General features: G+C 36.2%; 1 protein-coding gene across 1 annotated transcript in view; it reads right to left on the reverse strand.

Moving 5' to 3' along the window:
- The window catches only part of CBLB (Cbl proto-oncogene B), a 218,930-nt gene that overhangs the window by 178,813 nt on the left and 15,165 nt on the right, over positions 1-24,952 (reverse strand). The window lies entirely within an intron of this gene.

A 24,952-nucleotide genomic window follows, 5' to 3' on the forward strand; every position in this document is an offset into this window, starting at 1 on the left:
ATGCTTTGGAAACTTAAAGTCAAGCACTTTAGGCATTTCAGTGGCTCCAGCATGACCGGTCCCTAGTTTTAGTTATGGAGACACAAGTTCATCGTACAATTCAATTAGTGCAACAAGACAGTAGATACATCAAAAGAAACCCATTATCTCCTTGACTACAGAAATAAACTCACACTTACCACATACATAAAATGTTCTCTATTAAGTCAGCCATAAAGAATAAAACTATGTGGTACAAAATGTAACAGTACAGTATCGAACATGATCTATATTTTTAAAAGATAAAATATGAAACAAGATATACTAACCTGGAAATATCATGCAACAAACTTCCTACTCTGTTCTCTTGTCTTTATTACTATCACACAAATTGGCTTTTCGGGAAAACCTCTCACATGAATTTTAAATGGTGCTACTTCACTGCTGAAGAACTTACAAATCTATACTCCTTAGCTCTGTATTATTCTGCCCCAACTTCATTCACCTTTTCTTCATTTATCATTCTCTTAACTAATATTGAAGATAAAAGCAGCTCACATTAATAACAACTAATGGCCTTGAACTATATTAGGCAGTTAACCAACACTTTTCTGTATCCTATACTTCCAACCACTCCACAAGATGGATATTATATACTTCTTACAAGTAAGAATTCTGAGATGCAGAGAAGCTAGGTAAATTACTATTCTTTGAGAGCCCTTTGTATTTATTTTTAGTCGGATAATTGCTTTACAGTATTGTAAAGCTGATTTCTACCAAACATCAACATGAATCAGCCATATTATTAAGATCAACACACCATAAATAACTTAGAGAACTAGAGTTTGAACTCAGATCCGTCTAGCTAATGATTAGTGTGATCCAAAATGAGTATGGAAATGAAAGAAGCCTGAAGACATTCAAAAGACCACAGAACGGAATACGAATAATAGAGGATATCAATAAAATTGAAAGGAAGATTTTATGGGTACAAGGAAATAAGAGAGGCAGAAGGACTATGGGTGAGTTTGCAGAATGAGATTTTGGAATTAAAGATTCCTGTGGGTAGCAGGACTTGGCCAGGGATACACACGGCTGAGCAGAATAACGACAAGAGTTCCTGACAGTGAAGTCAACAAGCTGAGAATCACAGCTGCATCTGAAGTGTCAAAAAGACTGTAGGGCAAAGTCCCATTTAAACACTAGAATACACAATGAAGACTAATATTGACATCTCCAAGGATGTGACTGCAATGGGAGTCAGAAGACTCTGGAAGCCTTGACAGGAAAACTTCCTGAACGTGAAGAGAAGAGTTTTGGGCTATAAGCTGCTCCAGCAAAATGAGAGGTTTTCAATATTGCTCAAGGATCAGGATATAGACCATAGTGCTTGAAAGTTTGTACAGGTTGATGTGGAATGAAATGTTCCTTCTTTCCCGTTCCTATATACACTAAATTTCAAAATGTGAATGAATCACAGGCAAGGAAGATTACATCTGGCCATCCCCTAGTTTTCTTTAAAATGAAAGATGCCCGGCATCTGCATGCAATTATATATATGCATACAGAATGCGATGGAATTTGGCAGAGCCATAAAAATAAGAGATGAGAAAGGACATTAACAAGAGGATTTGGGTTGTTCTTATAACACTGTCTTCCTTCAAACTTTCCCCACCTAGGGCTTCACACATAATTCATGATTACTTTGCAAGGACAAAGTACTTTAATATTATAATGAAACGTAACTAAATTACTTGAGACTGAACCAGATCATTCAATGAAGCTCTACCCATCTCCCCTGCAAAGATGTAAGTTGCCTTTTGGACTGAAAATGACAAACCAAACAATGCCTTCTGAAAATTTCACACTCATCATTTTGAAACTTTTTTTTTTTTTCCTGGTACTCATCTCCCACACAGTTGGTGGTTCCTATAACATTCATAATTTCTTGTAAGTGGTATTATTTAGTCTAAAAGGTTGCAAAGCAGAGGGCATTTTTCCATCCATTATAATAGAAGCCCGCCAACTCCCCAGGCAAGTAGCTGAATTTCACCAGTGTGTATGTGTTCAGGATCAGGGCCAGGCACCTGGTCTCTAGTAAGGTCCTGGAGCTCTGGTGAACCGGGCAGGCAGAGCATGCACCAAAAGCTTCCCCAGACACCGGCCAAACAGAGAAGTAGAAGAGAAAGACCTGGGGACAAAAATAAAGGAAGGAAGGTATAGGAGAGCAGACACAAAGACAAAAACACAGGAAATCTGGACCATCAGTAGACAATATCCTGTTAAACCCTCAATGTGCCATAAAACCCAACAACTAGGGATGGTCATAAATTCGTTTAACGTAGACTCAATGTGCATTATAAATCACAACAATATAATACTAAAGAGGCTCATTAGCATGAATCCAGTGCTTAGTTTTTAGCTAAGCAAGGCACAGTTAATAAAGCTCTACTTCATATGGCCACGGCTTCACTTATTCCTATTACACAAATCTGAAACAATCTGAAAAGAATGCGGCAGAAACGATGATTACACTCAGCAGAGTGGTGACTTTTGGCATCTAGTTTTGGCTGGGTGTGGCAGAGACAGAATAGTAGCAGCTTCCACTGGCGTTTCTGTCCCTCTCACCTAAAAGTATATAGCAGCTCTCGTCTGCAAGAGAGCTCACAGTCACTGACTGGGGCTCCTTCTTTCTTGGATCTGGGTCATTCCTATGCCATAGCTCCCCTCCATGTGGCCCAAGGTGACTCAACTCACTGTAGCCTGCAGCGACCCAGAAACAGAGGGAGAGGAGGGCATGTAGACTCCCCTTAAGGACATGATCTAGAAGCCTCACTTCTGTTCACATCCAGTTAGTCAGAACTTACTCACAAGGCCACATCAGGTCCACACGAGCCCAGGAAATACTCTTTACTATGGGTGGATGAAAATGGGGGAACACATTACGAAAGAAAGTAGCAAAATGAGTTTTCTGAATAATTAGCAGCTGTCTTTAATAGAGAGAGCAATGGAAATTCCAAAATGATTTTCATTAGACATTAAATGACATTTCACTGAGTGAAATAAGCCAAACTAGATTGTCTTTCCTTAAATGAAAAACAAAAAAGAAAAATTCAGTGATGCCAAACTACATTAAAAGCATGATTATAAGAAATACTACAACACTTTTATTACCACCAAAATGAGTATTTTCTCATTTTAGTCTCAAGGGGTTTTTTTAGCATAGAATAGAAAATAAACAACTATGCATCAATAAATTTAAGTAACATTACTCTTGACCCTGAGGCAAAATATTCTTTACCTTTCTTTCAGTGATAAATTTAGAAGCAAAAGATGATTATTTATAAAACAAATTGAAGTTTCTTAAATCAACTTTACCATCTGAACACAACATACTTGATTTTAAAAATAAGCAGCAGGTCTAAGGTATCTTAGCCCTGAGTCCAGAAAAGGTCAAAGGAAGTTTTACACCACTTTCTCCAGGCACATTTCAACATCTCACCTACATCGGCAGTAATGAGGTCATTCACAAAGGTGAGAAAACATTTTAACCACAATGGAACAGAAGCTTCTAGGGAACTCCTATGCCAAATTTCTAGACCAGAAAATTTAACATGAACAACGTGCTCCAATCCTTTTTATGTTATTGCCTTTCCGCAAACAAAGAACAATTTAAGGGATCAATTTTTTTCTTCCATCTTCTTATACAGTAACTGCTAAAGAGACATTGTAATATCCTCTAATGATAAAATTTTTAAATATTATTTTTATAAGGCTCATGAAATATGCCTACTTCAGGAAATAGAAGTAACCTTTTCAATCTGGTTTTGTGCTTATGACGAACACTTCAACATCAAACACTCAGGTGAAATAAGTGTAATGAATATTGTTTTTCTATACAGCTGTTTTCTCACAGTGAAGGTGGAAGATCAACTCCTACACACAAAAACTGCAGCTATCTTCATGATATGGAAGATCTTCTAAAATCAAAATTCTCTCTTTATTCTCAGTTTCTGTGGGAAGACCCAGTATCAGTAGTAATTAGTAATTCCTAATCTTGTATTATTTCAAAATTCTCCCAACTCTATCTTTAGGGTGAACCTAAATTCTAAAACGAAAACTCTTTCAAAGTTAGCATTTACTTTCACTTAAAATTTCCTGGACTCCCCTAATGGCAGTGGATAAGAATACACCTGCCAGTGCAGGAGACACAGGATCGATCCCTGGTCCTGGAAGATCTCACATGCCGCAGAGCAACTAAGCCCGTGGTTGCACCTACTGAAGCCCTGTGAGCCTAGAACCCATGCTGTGCAATGAGAGAGGCCATCACAGTGAGAAACCCATGAACCCCAAGAGTAGCCCCTACTCTCTGCAACTAGGGAAAAAAACATGTGCAGCAACAAAGACCCAGGGCAGCCAAAAATTAAATAAAATTTTTTAAAAATAATAAACATGTAAAATAAAATTTCCTATCAATCTAGCATAGTACACAAATATTTTTAAGATACACTATTACTATTTTGGAAACATTTCCTCACACTTATTGATTATCCCCATGGAAGAGAAATTCCTGCATTGAAAAACATTACAAGGAGTTGCAAATTTATTTATCACTGCTGGAAATTTAACTCAATACAGTCCTAATAACAGTATTTTAAATAGTATCTGCACATACTGACAGCTTTAACTTAAAGGGATATACCTCATTCCATATTGAGTTAGTCAGCACACCTATAAACTCAAGGACCCTAACAATCAAATGTGGTTGACTTGCCTCCACTCTCACTGGAACCCTTACTGAGGAATTCTACTGCTTTAGATGTTAAGAAACAAATAAGAGAGCAACAATGTACAGTTATAATCTGTACCTTCTCCTCCTCTCCCATAATGCACTGCTGTCAACATCAAAACAACTAGTTAGACTGTCTGTGGTATAATCAGTGCATAAATCCTCAAGAATCATGATAAGAAAAGCCTTCCAATAAAACTACTGAATAGGTATCCAAAACTGCCTAATAAGGTTGGGCCTTGTTTATATGACAGACATTAGATCCTCGTACCTCATTTCCTAGAGGAAGCAACATTTCCTATCCAAGGATTTTCCTCTGTATGTAATATTATACTTCCCTTGAATCAGCAACACAACAATCTGAAAGTTTTTCTGTGTTGGTAACCTTGATACAGTATCAAACATAGAAAACATCATAGAATTAATAAGAAAGATCAATCAGATTATGTTGTGAGAGACAGGCCACAAATAAGAACTACATTTCTTTTTCTTTTAAAGAACCATTTCTGTCTCTGAAAGTTTATTTCAAAACAGACAATCCTGCAGGCTAAGATAAAATTTTAAAGTTGAAGTTACAAGACAGAAAAATATCTGGCTGTATCATTTCAGAGACAGAACTGTTTCAGAGTAAGATACACATCTGCATATAATCAAATGCTTATCTCACGTGGAGCCTAATGGAAAGTGCAATGTCTAGTGTAAACTGAGTTAGGGCACAATGAAGAAAACTCACCAAACTTAAAAGGCAAATTCTGTTCTCAAAATCTGGGTCTATTCTTTCAGATGCTCACTGAATCCCCTGTGTGTATAGGGCACGTGATCTAGTACAAAGCGACGAGTGAAGCACCAAACGTACTAATCAGTACCACCAAAATTCAAAATGAACAGCTAACAATGAATACCCAAAGTGCAAAGCTTAAGTTATTTAAATGTGAAACTGTATGATACACTATTAATTACCTTTTCTTCTTGATATATACTCTCCCCTCTACCTTTCATCAGAAACGTAACCATCCTCATAGCTTGGTCAGAGAAAGAGAAAAGTATAAAAAGACAACCAAAATGCCCAGAAGCCCATCCTGCTGAGATACCTAACACCTCAGAACCCCAACACAGTATGGTTTCACACACTCCCGAGCTAGCTGTGACCTCCCATACTCCTTTACGACATCTTCCATAACACAATTGCTGCCTGTATCTAGCTGCTACTCCTACGTAACTCCTCACCCAACTCTTCCCTGACCGGCAAGTGAGCTCAGCTACTCTCCTGTGAGTCCTGAGGACCCTAAGTGTCCCTCAAATATTAACAGTTTTCATACATCGAAGAACCAAGAATGAACTCTGCTTCTACACTACCAACTACAATGCTTTGACAAATAGCGAAAAAAAAAAAAAAAAAAACCACCTCACATGCTAGCACTCACTATTCAGAAAATGTTTCAAAAATAAGAACTTCAATTATTTCTTTAAAGATAGGTAACACACTTGGGAAAAGAAAAAAACCAATCAATAATCACTCAAAATACTTACTGAGTGGGACAATCTATTTTAGATAGAGTAGTCAAAGAAGACCCATCTAAGGAGGTGATACTTACACGTGGATCTCTGCCCCTACTCTAAAAATGTGAAGACTCAGAGGAAGAGCTTTTCAGGAAGTGGAAGCAATTTGAAGAGGCAACAAGGTAGAAAAAGTCTTGGCAAAATCCAGAAACTGAAATCAGGTAAGTGAGGCTAAAGTTTAAAAGTTATTCAAGAGTTAAGTAAGTGAGTGACAAGATATTTTTTAACAATTTCAAACTAACAGCCAAACAAAGTTATAAGAAGGGAATACCGTCATATGAGATACTGCGCAATGGTTGAAAGTACAAAATATGGCTCAGAAATGTAGGATGGAGCCAAAAAGCTAAAGTGTTTCGGACTGACACAACTGGAAAAAACGAACAACTAAAAAATTGTTTAAAAAAATAATCTGGCATGATATAAAATTATTTTTTAAAGAGATGACAATTATTTCAAAAAGGTATAAACACCTGAATACTATTCACCTGCCTCATGAAGAGACTTGTGTACCAAAGACATCTGTGTATATTCATATATTTCATAAACTTCAGAGTAATAACCAAGAAACCACCCAACAGTGCTTCTGTCACAGGGATTTTGAAACTTTATGAAATTTGCATTAAGAAGAAATATAACATGGATATATCAAGCTCCAGTTTCATGCTTCTCCGTACAACTTTTAAATATGCTAATTTTAAGCGTATGCTAATTTAAGCATTTAAGTAACGTACAACAAATAATTAAATATGTGGAAAGTAGTTTCACTTGTAAATCTGATGTCTCTGTGCTATTTGGTTTTATTTTAAAACAGACTCTGGACCCTGGTTCTAATTATGATCAGCAGGCAAAAGAGTGACGCATGTGGCTGCAAGACCCTTTTCATCCTTTCTAAAACATCACATGAAAACATAATCCTCAGCTGATTAAAAGAAATAACTCTGGACCATACCAGATTAACAAACCCAATGTAATGAAATTTCTCCAGCTTAACAACTACTAAATTTCTGATTCCATCCCCAGAAAGAAAACAAAACTGAACAATAATAAAAACTAACAACAGCTCCTGTCTGTGCACAGATTTAATGATGCTTACAAAGTTTCATGATGCTGCTTAAATAGCATCTAGGTTGGTATCAGAGTATATTCACTCCCTCATTCCTTTAATACACAGTTATTGAGCAGCCACGATATGCAGGAACCAGAGTAGGCACTGGGAAGAAAGTGGCAAAGACAAGAAGGAACCTTATATATAGTTCATTACAGTATCTGGAAAGAAGAGAATAGAGGACCATGACAGAAAATAATATGCAGAATAATTTAGTGAGATCTGTCAAAGAAGGCCTCTCTTAGGAAATGGCATTTTAAGTTACAATCTGAAGGGATGAGAAAGAGTGAGATAGATAGCAGAAAACATTTCAGATGGATAAAGATGTGGATGTGGATATTGTCCTGCAGGCCTAGAACACTGAAAGATGGGAAGTGGATGGAGCAAAAAGACTTGAGGAAGACTAATTTGAGATGGGGCTAGAGAAGCAAGAATGAAGAAATATAAAAGATAAACCACTCATGTAAGGCTCAGAGAACTGCACTCTGAAAAGGACACTCAGGGACAGCCTCTAGTGGACTGACAAAGTTTCTTATCCAATTGTGTAGTTTTATAATTTTCAGGGAATAGAGCATAAGGCTGACTTGCACGTAGCCATTCCAGATAAACATTAAAACATTCAAGCATAAAATACAGTTCCTACTGCCCAAGCCATAACATAGCTTTGGTGAAACTCTAAAGGGAGTCTTATCATGAAACAACAGTCCTTGCTCTCAGAAACAGTTGGTCAGAAGGAAGCCTTCGAACGCCTCAAGGCCGGGCGTTACTGACCCTTCATCATCCGTTCCCAGCCTTGGGCACTCAGTGAACACTCATAACCCTTTGTTATGCTCGTCCCAGCTTCCAACCTTTGTCATGAGTGGAGCAAATACATTTTCAGTATTTGCTTAAAGCCTTCCAGCTCCTCCACACACTCATATGAATAAACAATGCTTTGCACAATGCTTACTCAAGGTTATAGCCATCACAGTTTCATTCATTTCTACCAGATACTATCGTATAATGAGAACAGATTTTGAGGGAACAGTTAGAACTGGACATGGAACAACAAACTGGTTCCAAATAGGGAAAGGAGTATGTCAACCCTGCATATTGTCACCGTGCTTATTTAACTTATATGCAGAGTACACCATGCAAAATGCCGGGATGAATGAAGCACAAGCTGGAATCAAGATTGCTGGGAGAAATATCAATAACCTCAGATATGCAGATGACACCACCCTTATGGCAGAAAGCAAAGAAGAACTAAAGAGCCTCTTGATGAAAGTTGACAGAGGAGAGTGAAAAAGTTGGCTTAAAATTCAGCATTCAGAAAACTAAGATCATGGCATCTGGTCCCATCACTTCATGGCAAATAGATGGGGAAACAATGGAAACAGTGACAGACTTCATTTTGGGGGGCTCCAGAATCACTGCAGATGATGACTGCAGCCATGAAATTAAAAGACGCTTGCTCCTTGGAAGGAAAGCTATGATCAACCTAGACAGCATATTAAAATGCAGAGACATTACTTTGCCACAAAGGTCCACCTAGTCAAGGCTATGGTTTTTCCTGTGGTCATGTATGGATGTGAGAGTTGGACTATAAAGAAAGCTAAACACTGAAGAATTGATGCTTCTGAACTGTGGTGTTGGAGAAGACTCTTGAGAGTCCCTTGGACTGCAAGGAGATCCAACCAGTCCATTCTGAAGGAGATCAACCCTGGGATTTCTTTGGAATGATGCTAAAGCTGAAACTCCAGTACTCTGGCTACCTCATGTGAAGAATTGACTCATTGGAAAAGACTCTGATGCTGGGAGAGATTGAGGGCAGGAGGAGAAGGGGACGACAGAGGATGAGATGGCTGGATGGCATCACTGACTCGATGGACTTGAGTCTGAGTGAACTCCGGGAGTTGGTGATGGACAGGGAGGCCTGGCACGCTGCGATTCATGGGGTCGCAAAGAGTCGGACACGACTGAGCGACTGAACTGAACTGAACCTCTAAAAATGAAAGAAAAGATTACATAGGCAAAATCAAGCCTTAATAAGAATGTCAGGACTCTGCACTTCTTTTGCTGTGTTGACTTCATCTGGAGAAATAGTTCTTAAAATTCTGTAATATTCAATGGTACAGCAAACTTTCTGATGGTAATTCTCCTAAACTTTTCACTCAGAAACCAAAAAACTACTTTTTTACAAAGTCATACACAGCAGGTGGTACTACTCAGATAAGCAATGTTTAGTGCTACTTATATCAACAAAAGAAGAGCTTCCAGGGTGGCTCAGAGGTAAAGCAGCCTCCTGCTAATGCAGGAGACCCGGGTTCAATGCCTGGTCTGGGAAGATCCCACATGCCACAGAGCAACTAAGCCCGTGAACCAAAACTACTGGGCTTATGCTCTAGAGCCCAAGGACTGCAACCACTAAAGCCTATGTGCTCTACAGAGAAGCCACCACAGTGAGAAGCCCACGCATTGTAACTAGAGCAGCCCCTGCTCTCTGCAACTACAGAAGCCTTGCATAGCAACAGAAGACCCAGAGAAGCCAAAAATAAACAAAATTTAAAAGACAAAACAAACAAACAAACAAAACAACAAACGAGCCGAAGGAAACATAAGTATATTCCTAACAACTGAAGAGAAACCAGAAGCGTAAATAACTAAATGAGGGGAGGGGGCTATATAATATTGATACAATGTGGTATTTACAATTTTTAGCAGAAAATTCACTGTGTAAGTGAATTACAAACCCAAGATGGGAAACAAAAAGGACTCAATCATGTTAAAAACACATACATACACACACACACACACACACACACACAGACACACACAGACACACGCACAGTGCATGCATTCTTTTTTCGAAATTATGTTATCTTCTATATGAGTATACAAATTAAGAAGGTCGCTTTTCAATCTTAACTTTACTAATACCTTATCATGAGAGAGTCTACATTCTTCAGAAATGCTATAATCTTAAGGGGAAAAGTCATCTTCTGGAACTTTCATTGGAAGCTTTCTTATTTACCAATTAAACTATGAATACATGTTATCTCCAGTGCTGGTCAGTTGTACAAACTGTTAACACTTTGCAACTGAAGGACAGTCTGCCTTCTGCCTATCACTTGTTAACCCCCATGAACTCTCAGCCCCAGCCATTTTCCAAGGCTCTTTATTTTTACTTTAATGGTGAGAAGCAAATGTTTATTCGAGATCTTCATATTCTTTGTATAGATGCAATATGTAATTCTACAAAGAATAACCTAAGAAGGCATCATACATGAATTATTTTCCTATAATAAATCATTCTAAAAACTATCTTCAAAATAAAAAAAAAAAAACCTTAGGTCATATTTCACAGAAATTCTTTGTGAAAACCAAAGAATTGAATTGTGAATTATCTGTAACAGTTACTATCTCATAGTGAAGAAAATCTCCAGTAGAGCTATGGAAAATTAAAAATAATCACCATGAAAAAAAATGAACATGACCTTACTAAAAAGGAGAGGCAAGACAACACTAGGAAATTTTAAACGTTTAAACCAACTTAATTCTGAACTCCAACCAGAAATTTTAAATAACATAATTTAAAATTACAAAGAAAAATACTTTCATTCTAAGGCATACTGAGACCCAGGAAAATTTTCACACCCTTAAGGATATAACCTACTAGTTCCAGATGAACTCTCAACTACATGCAGTAGACTGCTGATATATTAAAATACTGGGTGTACATTCTGCTTCTTTCAAAGCTTCAGTGACCTGCAGTGAATTGGAAACTTACCGAAATAACATCTAATTAAAATTCTTCACAGTAGCCTGGGATTGTAATACAGCAAATAAAGTCCCGTTCTCACCTTGTTTACTTGCCATCTGTCTCCTTCTTAAATGTCAAGTACTGAAAATGCGAGAAGAATTCTAGTTATTTTACTCCCACATAAATGACAGTTTACCATAAATGCATACCAAGAAGACTCTCAACTTGCTGTGGGAATCATGCCACATGTATAGCACGGCAAGTAAATAAAGAGCAGTTACATAATGGAAAGTTATCAGGGACAAAAGACATCCACACTATCTTTAAATGTAATGGGTATTTTGGGTAACTAGAGGAAAATAATGTTTGCCTTTTGTGTCTCATTTACAAGACTTTACTTTCCGGCCTTAAAGTCATGCCAAACATGTGCTAGAACCACCACGCTGCACAACTTCCTGGAGCACCACTTCCCTTAGGAAAGAGTAAAAGCATCAAGACACATCTGCCTAGGCCACCTTCCCTCTGTCAATGGTTTCTGAAATCAGAAGACCCATTCAGTCAAATCCAGGAGCCATGTCCTCTCCTTCAGATGCCACTAAAGACTTCCTCATCCAGGATCAAAATAATTTATCATGGTTATCTGTGTCTAAAACCACCTCCCTGGAAATGAAAAGTGAATTTGGGAGTATCCCCAATCTTGACTAAATAACACTAAATTTTATTATGTAAGAAGAACTATTAAGATAAATTGAAAAGAACAACTTAAGAGGTTCCTAAATTAGTCTGAGGAGATGCTATGAAAGCATCACAGAGGCAACAGAAAACAAAAAAACAAAAGGTTATAATCTTAAGGACTTCCACAGTTACAGGAAGAGGAAAAGTATTTGCAAAGATTTTCAGGCAAGTTTCAGTATTAAAATATGGCCTTAGAAATGGATGGATCATGGCCAATCAAAATGGTAAAGTTGAGATTACTGACATCCCACACTAGTTAACTTACAAAAACACACAAAACCACCCCCACCTTGGTACAGTGAGTCAAAACAAACTGCTGACAAAACCTCACAGCTATGTGAGGGGGCGCAATAATAATACACAGTGAGAACACACATGTCTCTGTTTTCCTTTAAAGTCTGTTTCTAAGTCTGCATGGTTGATGTAAGAGAACAGCAATTCCTTTCTTTAAAAGCCCTGTCTACATATTCAAAATGTCTCAGATGTCCCTCTGAGCTGGTATGCTCATGCCAAAGGAAAAAAAAAAAAAAAGGAAAAAAGCTTTCCGCTTATACAGCAGGAATTCCAGATCTAACTGCCCAACCCTGCCCTTTAAAAGGGAAGGAAAAAAAAACAGCAGTTAAGGAAATATATATAAATGCCAACAGAAAAAACCTCCTAGCTAAAAATTGAAAACTAATTTTCAAGTTTGAAAATCCTTATCTGTAACAGGGAATTCCATCAGTAAAAACACAAGGGGACCACCATAATAAAGACTTTTTTCATTTGTGCACATGTATTTATGCACTCCCGGAAGAGTCATGAAATACTTTAACAACCATCTGCTGCACAGCAAGCTGTAAAGAGGATAAAGCACTTCTGTCAATAATATATATCAAACGAAACTGGACTATTCATGTCAAAAGCATAGATTTCTGGAGGATTCCCCAGTTGCTGAGAAGGTCTGGGTATTCAGGGTCATAAATACAACACAGCATAAAAACAAAAACAGTCTTTGAAGAAATGGTAAAGGAAGAGGAAGTGAAAACATAGGAGTTCAGATGGAGAACTAGTATGTCAATAGAAAAGCTGTAAAATATGCTCATTGCCATGTGCAATTTGCAGCAACAAGCAGAATGGTGACACAATGGGTTTTTCAGGGGTTTATATCACAGGTACTAAGGGTAACCATAAAGACACTCCATTAGAGTGCTTACAAACTGAAGCAATTTTACCAACTTTCTCCAAAAATATCACTACATTAAGGACATTTTTGCATATACATAGAATTAAGTATTGAGGATTCCCTGGTCGTCCAGTGGTTAAGACTCTGCACTTTCATTGCAGGGAGCATGGGTTCGATCCAGGGATTGAACTAAGATCCCACAAGCCAGACAGTCAAAAAAAAAAGAGAGAGAGAGAGGAATTAAGAATTGCTGTAAAATATAACCATTCTATAATAAATAGTGGTATTATTGTGCTTATGGACAGTTTTCCTTCTAAAATCAATGGCACTTATTGCCAAATCTGAACAAGCTGACATTCGGAGTTTATCTACAAATTCTAAAAACTAAGCCTTTGGACACTTCACTGGCCTCCCCCTCCACCATGTAACACTTTTATTTTCTCATGTTTCTAGGCCCTAGTAGCTCATAAACAAGGAATAAATCAGAACCTTCAAATAAGTTTACACTAATTCCAGAGAAACGATCCTATACTTTTATGAGTGTTGGCCAATTCTGGAGCACTGTTCCTGATACTGTGGGAGAAACACAGGAGTGCTTTTTGCTTTTAAACAACTTACTCTGAGGCACTTTAAATGATCTGTCTTATCACCATTTTAAAAAGATGACAATATGTGGTTAAGGGTCACATGAAAGGTCTTGATAAATACCGGAGGAGAAAAGATACTGGAGCGATCAGCAAATGTGGAAATAAGATAGGGATGGGACAGAGTGGGAGCTTCAGCTATATAATAATAGAAAAGGTCTGCAGAAATGGGGGGTGCATAGGAAGATGAAGAGGAATTAGCAGGCTAAAAGGCTGCATGTGAAGGTAAATTTTAAGGACAGCGATTAGGCCAATCTGTGAAAAATATGAAAAAGAATTCCAATCCCTTTTGTCCAACAAAACTCTTCCAAAAGCCTTTCAGAAACTTACCTGTCTTGGGACCCTGAGTGACAACTGGGAGTGGTCATCTACCTACAGTGATGATAAAGGAAGTTCAGTAAAGCGAAAGGAGTGCTGAACAGATCTGGGCTTCTTCTAGCCTCACCTGTGCCATCTCAATGATCCCAGGGGACTGTACACATTAACTGAGATGATTTGACTGAGGGAATCTTAAGAGCAGGCAGAATATCAGAAATAACTAGGGCACTTTTTAAAAATGTGGATACATTTAGAATTCAACTGGTAAAGGCAGAGGTACTGCAGAAAGTCAGGGATCTATACTTAGCCATTCTAGGGGGTGAGAATGCATCATTTGGTCTGGGCTATGTACAGAAGCCACTAGATTAGATGATTGCCAAAAACATTAATAATAGATCTTGCGTATCTCATGTTTCAAAAAATACCCTATGAAAAAAGTTTAAATTTATCACCCATTAAAACTTTATACAATTTATATACATCATACTGACACAAGACAGAAAATGGGGGTCTAATAAAGATTTAGCTCTCAATCATTGACTCCCTTCCATTAACATTTTATTGTCCTCAGAATATCACAAGGATCAGCAATGCATAAAGCATCACTAGCAGAACAGAACAAAAATTAAGAGGAAGAAAAAAAAGTTTTAAGTTAAAAATGCCAAGTTTCTAAGACTACCATCGAAGATTATATCAACAGTGCAAAGGTCAGTAAACTTTCTCAGTAAAGGCTCACACAGTAGATATTTTCAGCTTTGTGGGCCATACAGTCTCTGTGGCAACTACTGACATCTGTCAGTGTAGCCACAGAAGGGCATGTCCACGTACCACTGAAATTTTATTTACAGAAAGAAGCACAGGCTGGATCTGGCTTACGGGCTGTAGTTTACCATATACTGATAAAGTGGGGAAAAGACTGTGTCAAATTACCAACTTTACTTCAGTTGCTTTATAAAAAAACAAAAATCTTACATATCCAACTCTGGAGAATAAACTAAAATTAGAATTATACAGAGGAAAAAAAAAAAACCACACCAAAAATACGGTTAAAGGGAATTTGCTGTTTTGTATTTAAGAAATTAATAAGAATTAAGAATTTTACTAAATTTAAAGAATTTAACTAAATATTGAAGAATTTAACTAAATTTAACTGAATCCGGGCAAACCTACTTTAACTGGATAAGTGAGACCTGGCTGACAAGAACAGACATCTTTAGTCAAATTAAAATTTTCTACATTTTTCTGGAAAAGAATAAAACTGACAGCTCCACATGCTGTTACTATCACTGAAAATCAATATACTCCATAAAAAACCTTCAGAACAAAAACTGAAATGTTTTCAGTATGTTGAAGATGAGTTAACATTTTACCTTCATTAATATATTTCAGCCAAAAATATTTAAGTAACCTCTCCTATTTCCTCAAAGGAATTAAAAGTCTTAAAAGTCACAGGCAACTTTTGTCTCTCACACACTCTCTCACAGATAAATGCAACAAAAAAGCATGTTCCAGAAACGAAGCTTTCAACAAACAATCCTGAATTTAACTAATATATGCCGTCTCGCAAAAAAAAAGTTTCTGTTACTGACCATTTGACATATATCAACAACGGCTTAATAAAGATGAGGAAATACCCCTTTTCACAAGTATAAAATGTGCTAATTGTTCAAATGAGTCTTTCTAAAAGAAAGTTGAAAAGGGCTTACAATGCTGATACCCTTCAGCTGCCGACAGCTGCAGGCTCACACATGTTGACTGGTAATAAGATATTATTTAGAAACACATCACATCTGAATATATACAATTCCTGTCAAGTCATGTAACCTCCAATCAGTTTAGTTTCTCCATATAGAAAATGGAATTGGAATACTTAGCACTCATCTCTGAGGCATGTTTGATAACAAAGATAGTAATACAAGGCCTATAAAACAGAATTTCATTCTTCCTTACCTATTGAAACTAATTACTCGCTTTCAAATAAGTGGGTCTGAACTTAAGTTTTCAGTTGTCAAAGTTTAGAAGAGAATGAGGTATTACTCAATGAAAACAGAAAACAATTGTTTTCTCTTTTAAAGGATAATGAGTTCAAGATGAAACTGTCTTAGTCTTCCTTTCTTTAATTTTAAATATCTTCCTCTAGAAAGCCAACAAGAAGAGAAAAAACTTATGTCTACTGTTCTGGATACAACAATTTCTCAGGCCTAAAAAGACCTAAGAGAACCTGCTTGGAGGGAGCAAGCTGGTAGAAAGGTTCCTGAACAGCTTTTTGATGGACAGCACAAAGAGGACAGGCGTACGTAGTGGTACTCTTCTTTCCTCAGTGTTGTAGGCGAAAAAAAAATGACACTGCAGCAGGAATTCTACAACCATGAGAGGTGACTTCAACCATGAGAATGAAGATGAACCCAACACACTAAGGAAGTAAACTACAAAGCCAGAAAGAGCTTGGGTCTCCGACAGCATGCTGAGAGTTACATATCCCTATATATGTAAACAACTGTTGCTCACATATTACTACTTTCATCCAAACACATTCCTAATTTATGCAACTTATATACTCAGCTTATGTTGACAGAATGCTTTTAAAATTGTACTGTCCAAAATCTGGACAAAATTTAAACCCTACTTTAAGCCAAGAGTTGGCAAACCAAAACCCCCAGGGCTAATTTAGTCTACCACAATATTTTTCTAAATAAAGTTTTACTAGAACACAGCCATTCCAATTCATTTACATACTATCTGTATCTGCTTTCCTATAATAAAGAAGAGCTAACTATTTGCCAAAGACCATCTGGCAAGTTTAAAATATTTACTGTCTAGCTCTGTAGTTCGCTGACCCCTGGTTTAAGTCACTCAACCTGTCATTTTTAGAAATAATTTACCCTTGTTTTACTAATATTCTTGAGTTTATTTTTTAAAATCTTAATTTGAAATCATACTTGTGACACACTTTTCAGAATTCAGAATCGGTTACGCTCAGGCATGTCTGACTCTTTGCAACCCCATGGACTGTAGCCAGTCAGCTTATTCTGTCCATGGCATTTCCCAGGCAAGAATACTAGACTAGGTTGCCATTTCTTACTCCAGGGGACCTTCCCGACCCAGGGATTGAACCCACATCTCTTGTGTCTCCTGTATTGGCAGACAGATTCTTTACCACTGATATTAAAGATACAAAATGAACATGGAAGTATAACCGCCTCTATGCCACCAACAAGGAAAACACCTCCCACATCTTTTTTTTTAATTTGCAATACAGAAAACATCCTAAACAGAATTAATGATAATGAAGCAAGTCATAATTAACCACTTTAATTAATACTCCAGAGCTTATCACAAAATAATAGAATAAAACAGGGATTCTTAATCAAGGGATAATCAGGGCTATTAATATTATAACTTAAATATACATACTCATAGTACTAATAATTTCTTGAGATGGCATTTTATACATTGAAATAAAAGTAATTATGAATTCATTTATTTCAACTTATATAATTTATTACTGATTAAAGTCAAATTTCATCAAGTTTTCAATATGTGTAAAACTTAATAAATTAATTCACAGAGCTTTTCATTATAAACCTGAAAAAAAACTACAAAATTATTGGAGCTACAGATCCTTCAAAAAATAATTTTCAGTAATTTGTTTGGCATTATCTTCTATTGGGCAGTTTTTCACTCTTGCATGACATATATTGTAATAAGTTTCAATATTCTTCCACCTCCATAGTAAAAATTTTACACTGCTATATTTGATCCATGTTATGGGTAAACTGTGCCCTCTAAAAATATATGCTGAAATCCCAGCCTCAACCCTACCTAGGAATGTGACCTTATTTGTATATTATTTCTCTGTATATGTAATAAAATTAAGATAGGGTCATTAGGCTAGGTCCTGAGCCAAGGTGATTGGTACCTTCCTAAGAGGTAAATCTGTAGACACACACACACACACACACACACACACACACACACACACACACACACATACATACATACAATGACAGTCTTTAGAGGCAGAGACTGAAGTTACATGGCCAGAAGTCAAGGAGTGCCTGGGGCCATCAGAATCTGCCAGGAGTCAAAAGCACACTGCCCTAGAGGGTTGGAGGAAGCATGGCCCTCTGGACATCTTGATTTCAGGCTCTAGGCTCCAGAAGTGTGAGAGAATCAACTTAAGGCAACATATACCACAATTTAAGCCATTCCGTTTGTGGTCGTTTATTACAGCAGCCCTAGGAAATCAATACAGTCACACATCTGTGATTACATGTCATCACATCACATGACCAGATGTTCAAAGTAACACATGTCAATAATAAATCTAAATTATCTTTGAGTTTAATCTCTTCCTCAGTGGTTCTACCAAATGAGACAAGCTGTCTCAATCTTTATGATTTAAATCTATAAATGGGCACCTTCTGCAATGACCTTAGGTGTAACCTGCTACAATTAATACATCTATCTATAAACAACTCATGCATAAATGAAAACTCCAACAAGAACTCACGCTCTAACAATAATGATCTTTAAGAGACAAAAGATTAATACTAAAAATGGGTTTAGAAAACTGAATACTCCTGAAGCACTTTATTTCAAAACAGTGAAACATGAGGACTATTTTATGACCTAACCAATTAGTGCTGGATGCTAATCTGTTTGGATTCCCAGAAACTCCACTTCTATATTAAATTACCAAAAGAAAGAAAGAAAGAAATGCTTCTTGGGCAAGATTTCCAAGCATTCTTCAGGCTATAGAATTATCACTGCAGCTTTTCTGTTTTATAAACAGACTTCAATTTAGTTTTGCAAAAAACTGCCAAAGGGGCTCACTTTAACTATCAATAAATAACAAATCTGCCACTTGAAACACATCATTCATCAACCTTCTTTGTGGGAGTATTGTTATTATGAAACTGAAAACAGGCATTCTTTCTTGAGTACTTCTGGATTTTAATTATCAAATTTGAATGTCACCGGATATTTACTGAAAGGAAAACATCAATTTTAATAAGCTGCCTTAAGACTGAAAAACATAAAAGGTGTTCAACCATAAAGCCGAGTTCTCTTGAGCCGTGTGAGCTGGCTTTACTGTCTTATGATACAATGGTTATTACTCAAAAATGTTAATCAACTCCAAGTAAAAATTCTCCAATTTTAAAATCAAAATATGTGTATATAATATATATATATAATGGCCTGGGAGGAATTTAAATAAATTGCAATGAAATGTTTAATACCTAATAAACCAGGTGTTATAGACTGAATGGTGTTAATAGAGGGCTGGGGAAAGAAAGTAAATAAATACCAAATAAATGGGCTAAATGTAAACATTTCGGTTAAAATTTAAAAGGAGTGGGCACTGGATCCAGCTTTAAATTTGAGTATCTGGATAGCAGAATAATTTGTATTATTTTGCATTCTGAAAATATATCCCAAAGAGGAAACTGCTCAAGAAACCCCTTTCTCTTTTGACTTGTATGAAAATCAACAAACTACTTTGTATCGAGTTAGCAAAAGCAGCATGGATCTAGTTGCTCATAAAGTCCTTAGCAGTCAAAGATTCTGCAAGCTCTGACCTGCCCACTCTAACAGATTCCTTTTGTCTAACTTTGAAAGATTTATCTAAACAACTTTCTTGTGGCCTCTATGTTCATAGAATATTAAAGAAAAAAGCCCCTTCATGTCCAAACTTTAGAAAAGTATATTCATGTCTCTCAGATCCTTGTCTCTCAGATCCTTGAAATATGAGTGAAAGCATTCTTATCAAGACTAAATAAACTATTCATTCATGATAAATTAATCTCAGGGAGATGCTCACTTTTTCTAGAGAAAATTCCATTTCCTACTTGGCAGACACATTTGGACTGATTACTATTTTCCTCTGTATCCAAATTACATATCATCATTTTAAAATATCACAAATTAATCTTTTCCTTCCTCTACTCTTACACTGAAAAGGAAAACATGCCTAGAATGCAGACACATATAAAAAATTAAATAGCAATGGAGTATGTTTATATTAAAATATTTATGTTCAAAAATCTATCCACAACCTATTTTGACTTATTTAGAAATCATATTTTTCTACATGCAGCTTGTCCCTTGTTCTCATGAAATGCAAAAGAATTGAAATTTTCACCATTAGTTTAAAAAAAAAGAAAATAGAAAGATTAGGTTAATATTTAAAATATAAAATTGTTTTCTTAAAGGAGGATAAACCACTCCTTCTCGTGCATCACTAAACAATAGGTATTTCATGAAACAAATGGAATGCATTTAATATCGCACAAATTATTTACAGAAGACGTAACTTTCCTAAGATTAACTCTCCTGCAAATGATTATTGTAATAACAAAAAACAGCATTTTTTACTAGAAACTACTATTGGATTTGAAAAAATATTTAAGAGACTAATGGAGCAACAGGGACATTCAGTTTGAAACGCCTCATTTTTTGATGTTGAAATGTCTGAACCAACAAATATTGTGAATATCCAGAAAACAATAAAAGACTAAAAAACACATCCTGCAATCAGGAAAGCAACCAAGGTTACAAAGAATATTGGAGGAGAAATGGCATCAGACCACAAGATTCCTGCACTCTTCCCTCACGTCCTTCTCACAATGCCCAGGGCTGCCCAGGAGAAAATGTGGAACTTGATGAGGGATTATAAACAAGGCCACTAACCTATGAGGTTCAGCAATAATTAAAACTACCACACACAACACAAAGGTCAGTATCTTTATATGGTGAGATGGAAAACCCATGAGGAATTTCAAAACTGCTAACATGTACTCATGTTTATGATAATTTAAACATTTCAGTTAATACAAAACTAGTCTCTGGCCAAAGCAATGATGTCATACAGCTGTATGAGGAATGCAAGCAGGTTGGTTTGTGGCTCTGTATTTTGTTGTTGCCCTTATTGTTGCTGCTGTTGTTGTAGCTGATGCTGTTTTGATTCAACTTATCTTTAGTGTATCAGTTTCAAAATGTTCTTGGTACACTATTTCATGACTTACAACACAGGCATAAACATCAAGCATAGTTATCTGTGGTTCTTTAAGGAGAAAGGCACTTTATTAATGGAGCAGGCTATACATTTTTCTTTGCTCAGCCAAATGGTCAAGACAGAAAAAGATTTTTGCCTGATGCTCCTGCACGAATTTTAAACAAAGGCTAGCATTTTCTAGAATTAAGTTTTTAATGTCAAAATACATTTTAAAAATCTTTTTTTGGAATGAGTACTATTATACTAGCTATGCACACTATGACTTGTTTTCTACAATACATGTACATCAAGAATGGCCCAGGGGCTTTCACATGATATTAATAATAAGACAACTTCTATGTATTACTCTTTGGCATGAATTTTTTTAGAGCCTTTATTTTCTTCTCACATAGGCTATCAAACGCAGAGCTATTTTTCCATCTCAGTTGACTTCTGGTTTTGTTTCAGTGGTTGCAAACCAGAGTGTAGGAGGGAAAAATGGGTTGTAGCACTCTGGTTCACTGAAGCAGCTCTAAAACATGGAAAATCTGATTATCATTATGCCATCACCTCTGGGTGTTCTACAAAAACAGTGCCCAACAAACAGTGTGAAGAACAGGTGATTAATACATAACTTTTTATATGAGAAAGAAAACTCTTTTTTCTTTTAAAATGATCAATTGATGAAACTGCCAGGCACATCATTGAAGAGAGGCATCTCCTGTCAACTTCACAACTGTCACCTGTAGCCACCCTGTAACTACCCTCACACCCACTTTGACTTTTGCCACTAAAACTTAAGAAATGTGTTATAAAGTTTCTCCTCTTCTCTGTGCTTGAAACTATAAATTGTCCCTTCTCTACATGACTCCTACTCCACATTTGCAAAAGCTATGTGTGCCAGAGACCAGTGAATTATTCTTACCAGATATACCAGTTAAGAATGGTGTAGACATTGCTCAGGAAGCACCAACTCAGTGTGAGGTTCAAATGTTTGGGGACGGGGGATATGGGGAAAAAGTGATTCTGGAGCAGAAAGAAGTTTACTATAAAACTCAAGTGAGACATACAGGCTGCTTCTACCAGAAAGCATTATTCCACCCATTCTCAAAGCAAGAGGCTTGGACTATGTGCTCTTAATATCTGTTTCCATGGCAAATAAATGTATTTAATTTCTACCTCTCACCCTCTACACAGGGAATACACTGCATGCCATTTGCTATATCTATTTATTTTTCTATTTGTTATTATATTTATCACATTTATGTGAAAACTGTCTTAAAAATTCCGGCTGCTCGTATTTAAGCAATCAGTTAAAGCACAGCTGGTTCAAAACTGATGTCTGATTTTTTTCCCCACTAATCCCTACATTTAAAAGAAATCCACAAAGATGTTTATTTTTGATACAACAGGAACATTAAAATAAAATTTTGATTCATGTATTCATTCAGGACAATTTTCTTCAATAAAGTACAGAATCTTTCAGGGAAATGCTGGTTTCGTCAATGAACTCCAAATTACTATTTCTACTTTAACTGTCCTTCATTTTTAGCTTAAAAATACTGATGTCCCTAGCAACATTATTTACAAAACTTAAAAAAACATATTGTTCAGAGAATTTATAATATTCCCAATAATCAGTGTATCATACATGTTAGGTAAGAGTCATAATACTAAACAGAATACTCAAATGGCTAACAACAATGAGAAGATTCTAAGTTTCTTTCAAATTCTATAGAGTAAGACATCCCAGAGCTCCAAGTACAATAGCATGCTTAAGCCTCAGTTAACATTTGAAAAACTAAGGAAATACAGAATGAATTGTTTAAAAATATATTACCACTAAAAGAAACACAAATAGAAAATCTGCATCTTGTTACACTGTACCAAGGACAGTATATCATTATGAATTATGATCAAACATCTATCAAATGCAAGCTTTGGATAAACAGCGGCCATTGAACATTATCAGAAAATGGAACATGGATGAAAGAAAAATCCAATTAGAAATATGCTACACCAGCACAGAAGCTAGTAAGTGTAGGGTTGAATTTCAAACAGTGACAAAATTCACTTGAATACTTAAAACACAGAATTTACAGAGTTGCCTCAATATGATCACTTAACATTATGCAATCTGTCATCTATGGAAATCTATACATGATCAATCGAAATTTATAAAATTTCACCATGATATGCTCACACATAAAAAGCCAAAAAAAATCAAAACTTATGTATGAAATGGTAATTATAAGACATCTCCTGAGCTAAAAAATATTTCAGGTTTCTAAAAATGATATAAAGTGAAATAAAGCTAACCCCATTAAATACTACTACATCCAGTTAAAACACTGTATTCACTTGAATTCCTAGATCCTAGAAGTTATACACTTTCTCACTGACCTGATAACCTAAAAAGTAAAATTTGATGGACGGCACTACTAGGTTAAGAATGTCAGGGCTACCAAATCTGCTTAAGATGTAGAAAGATATTTCTAAAACAACTTAATTTTATTAGCTCAGTGGCAAAATTACAAGGTAAAAATACAGTTTTAAACACAAACATGTGCCTTTCCATAACCTTGGACCATTCTTGGAAAGTCTGTAAGAAACCAACACTATGATAGTTCTCTTCCTTATTTCCAGAATCCTGTGGCAATTCAAATTCCCATTAATAGGCCTGGACAGAGTCTCAGAGCTTGAAGCTAAAAGGCAACTAACTGGAAGATTCACCACCCTCAAGATGTGTAAACTGTGGTCCAATAATATTAAGTGACGAGCCCACAGTTACATAATTGGTTAGACTCCTATGATTATGTTAGGATTCATCACTAATTTAGAGAGCAAATTATAAATAAGTAAACATTCATGCCATTTTACCTTTGGCAGAGGGTTTTCCTACATTTAAATTTGATGGTTTTACTCACTCTGGGTATTTGTTTGGCTGGTATTTACAACTTCAGTGTCTACATACATAGATAACTGAATTTTCTGTTATACAATCTTATATTTCATTAGACTAAAAGAGGCAACTGTTTCTGACCTGTAATAGAAATTTCTTAGAAGTTTTTCCAATATCTAAAGAAACTAAAATCCAAAGACATTAAGAGTCTTAAACTAAAATTCACCTCAACTACATTAAGACATTATATACTTTAATTAATATTTGTTTTACAGTCCGGAAATATAAATAGACGATCACTATCTAGATATATTCTAGATAATGTCCCAGAAACGGAAAACGCTATTATTTATTCTATTCAGCTAAAGACAGATCATGAAATTTAATGTTGAAAAAGCCAAACAACAAACTTTAATGAAGAATCTACAAGTCAAAAATTCTGGCTATGAAATGAGGATTCAGTTGATGTTACTTCAGGCATCAACACTCCAGGTTCTTGCTTAACAAAGATTAGGAATTGAAGTTACATCTGCCACTCATATCTAGCACATCACACATCCAATCAAGACTCTGTCCTAAAGACACTGTCCAATACCAAATGCTGGCTGAGTTGAGCAACAGAAACTCTTCACTGCCAGTGGGGATGTAAACTGAACAGCCACTTTGCAAAACAATCTGGAAACTTCTTACAAAAGGCTTAGGCTTATCATAATATCAAGTAATTATGCTCCCAAGTATTTGCTCAAATGAGCTGAAACTGAAATTTATGTCCACACAAAATCCTACACATCTGTATTTATAGCCGCTTTATACATAACTGCCAAAACTTGGAAGCAACCAAGATCGCCTTCAATAGATGAGTGGGTTAAACAAATTGTACTACATCCACATAATGGAATATCACTCAGTAATAGAAATCAACTATTAAGCTATGAAAAGATACTGGGGAACCTTAAATACACACTGTTAAGTAAAAGAAGCCAGTCTAAAAAGGTTACATATTACATGATTTCAAC

Source organism: Budorcas taxicolor, chromosome 1 (genome assembly GCF_023091745.1).
Source record: "Budorcas taxicolor isolate Tak-1 chromosome 1, Takin1.1, whole genome shotgun sequence".
NCBI classification, from domain to species: domain Eukaryota; kingdom Metazoa; phylum Chordata; class Mammalia; order Artiodactyla; family Bovidae; genus Budorcas; species Budorcas taxicolor.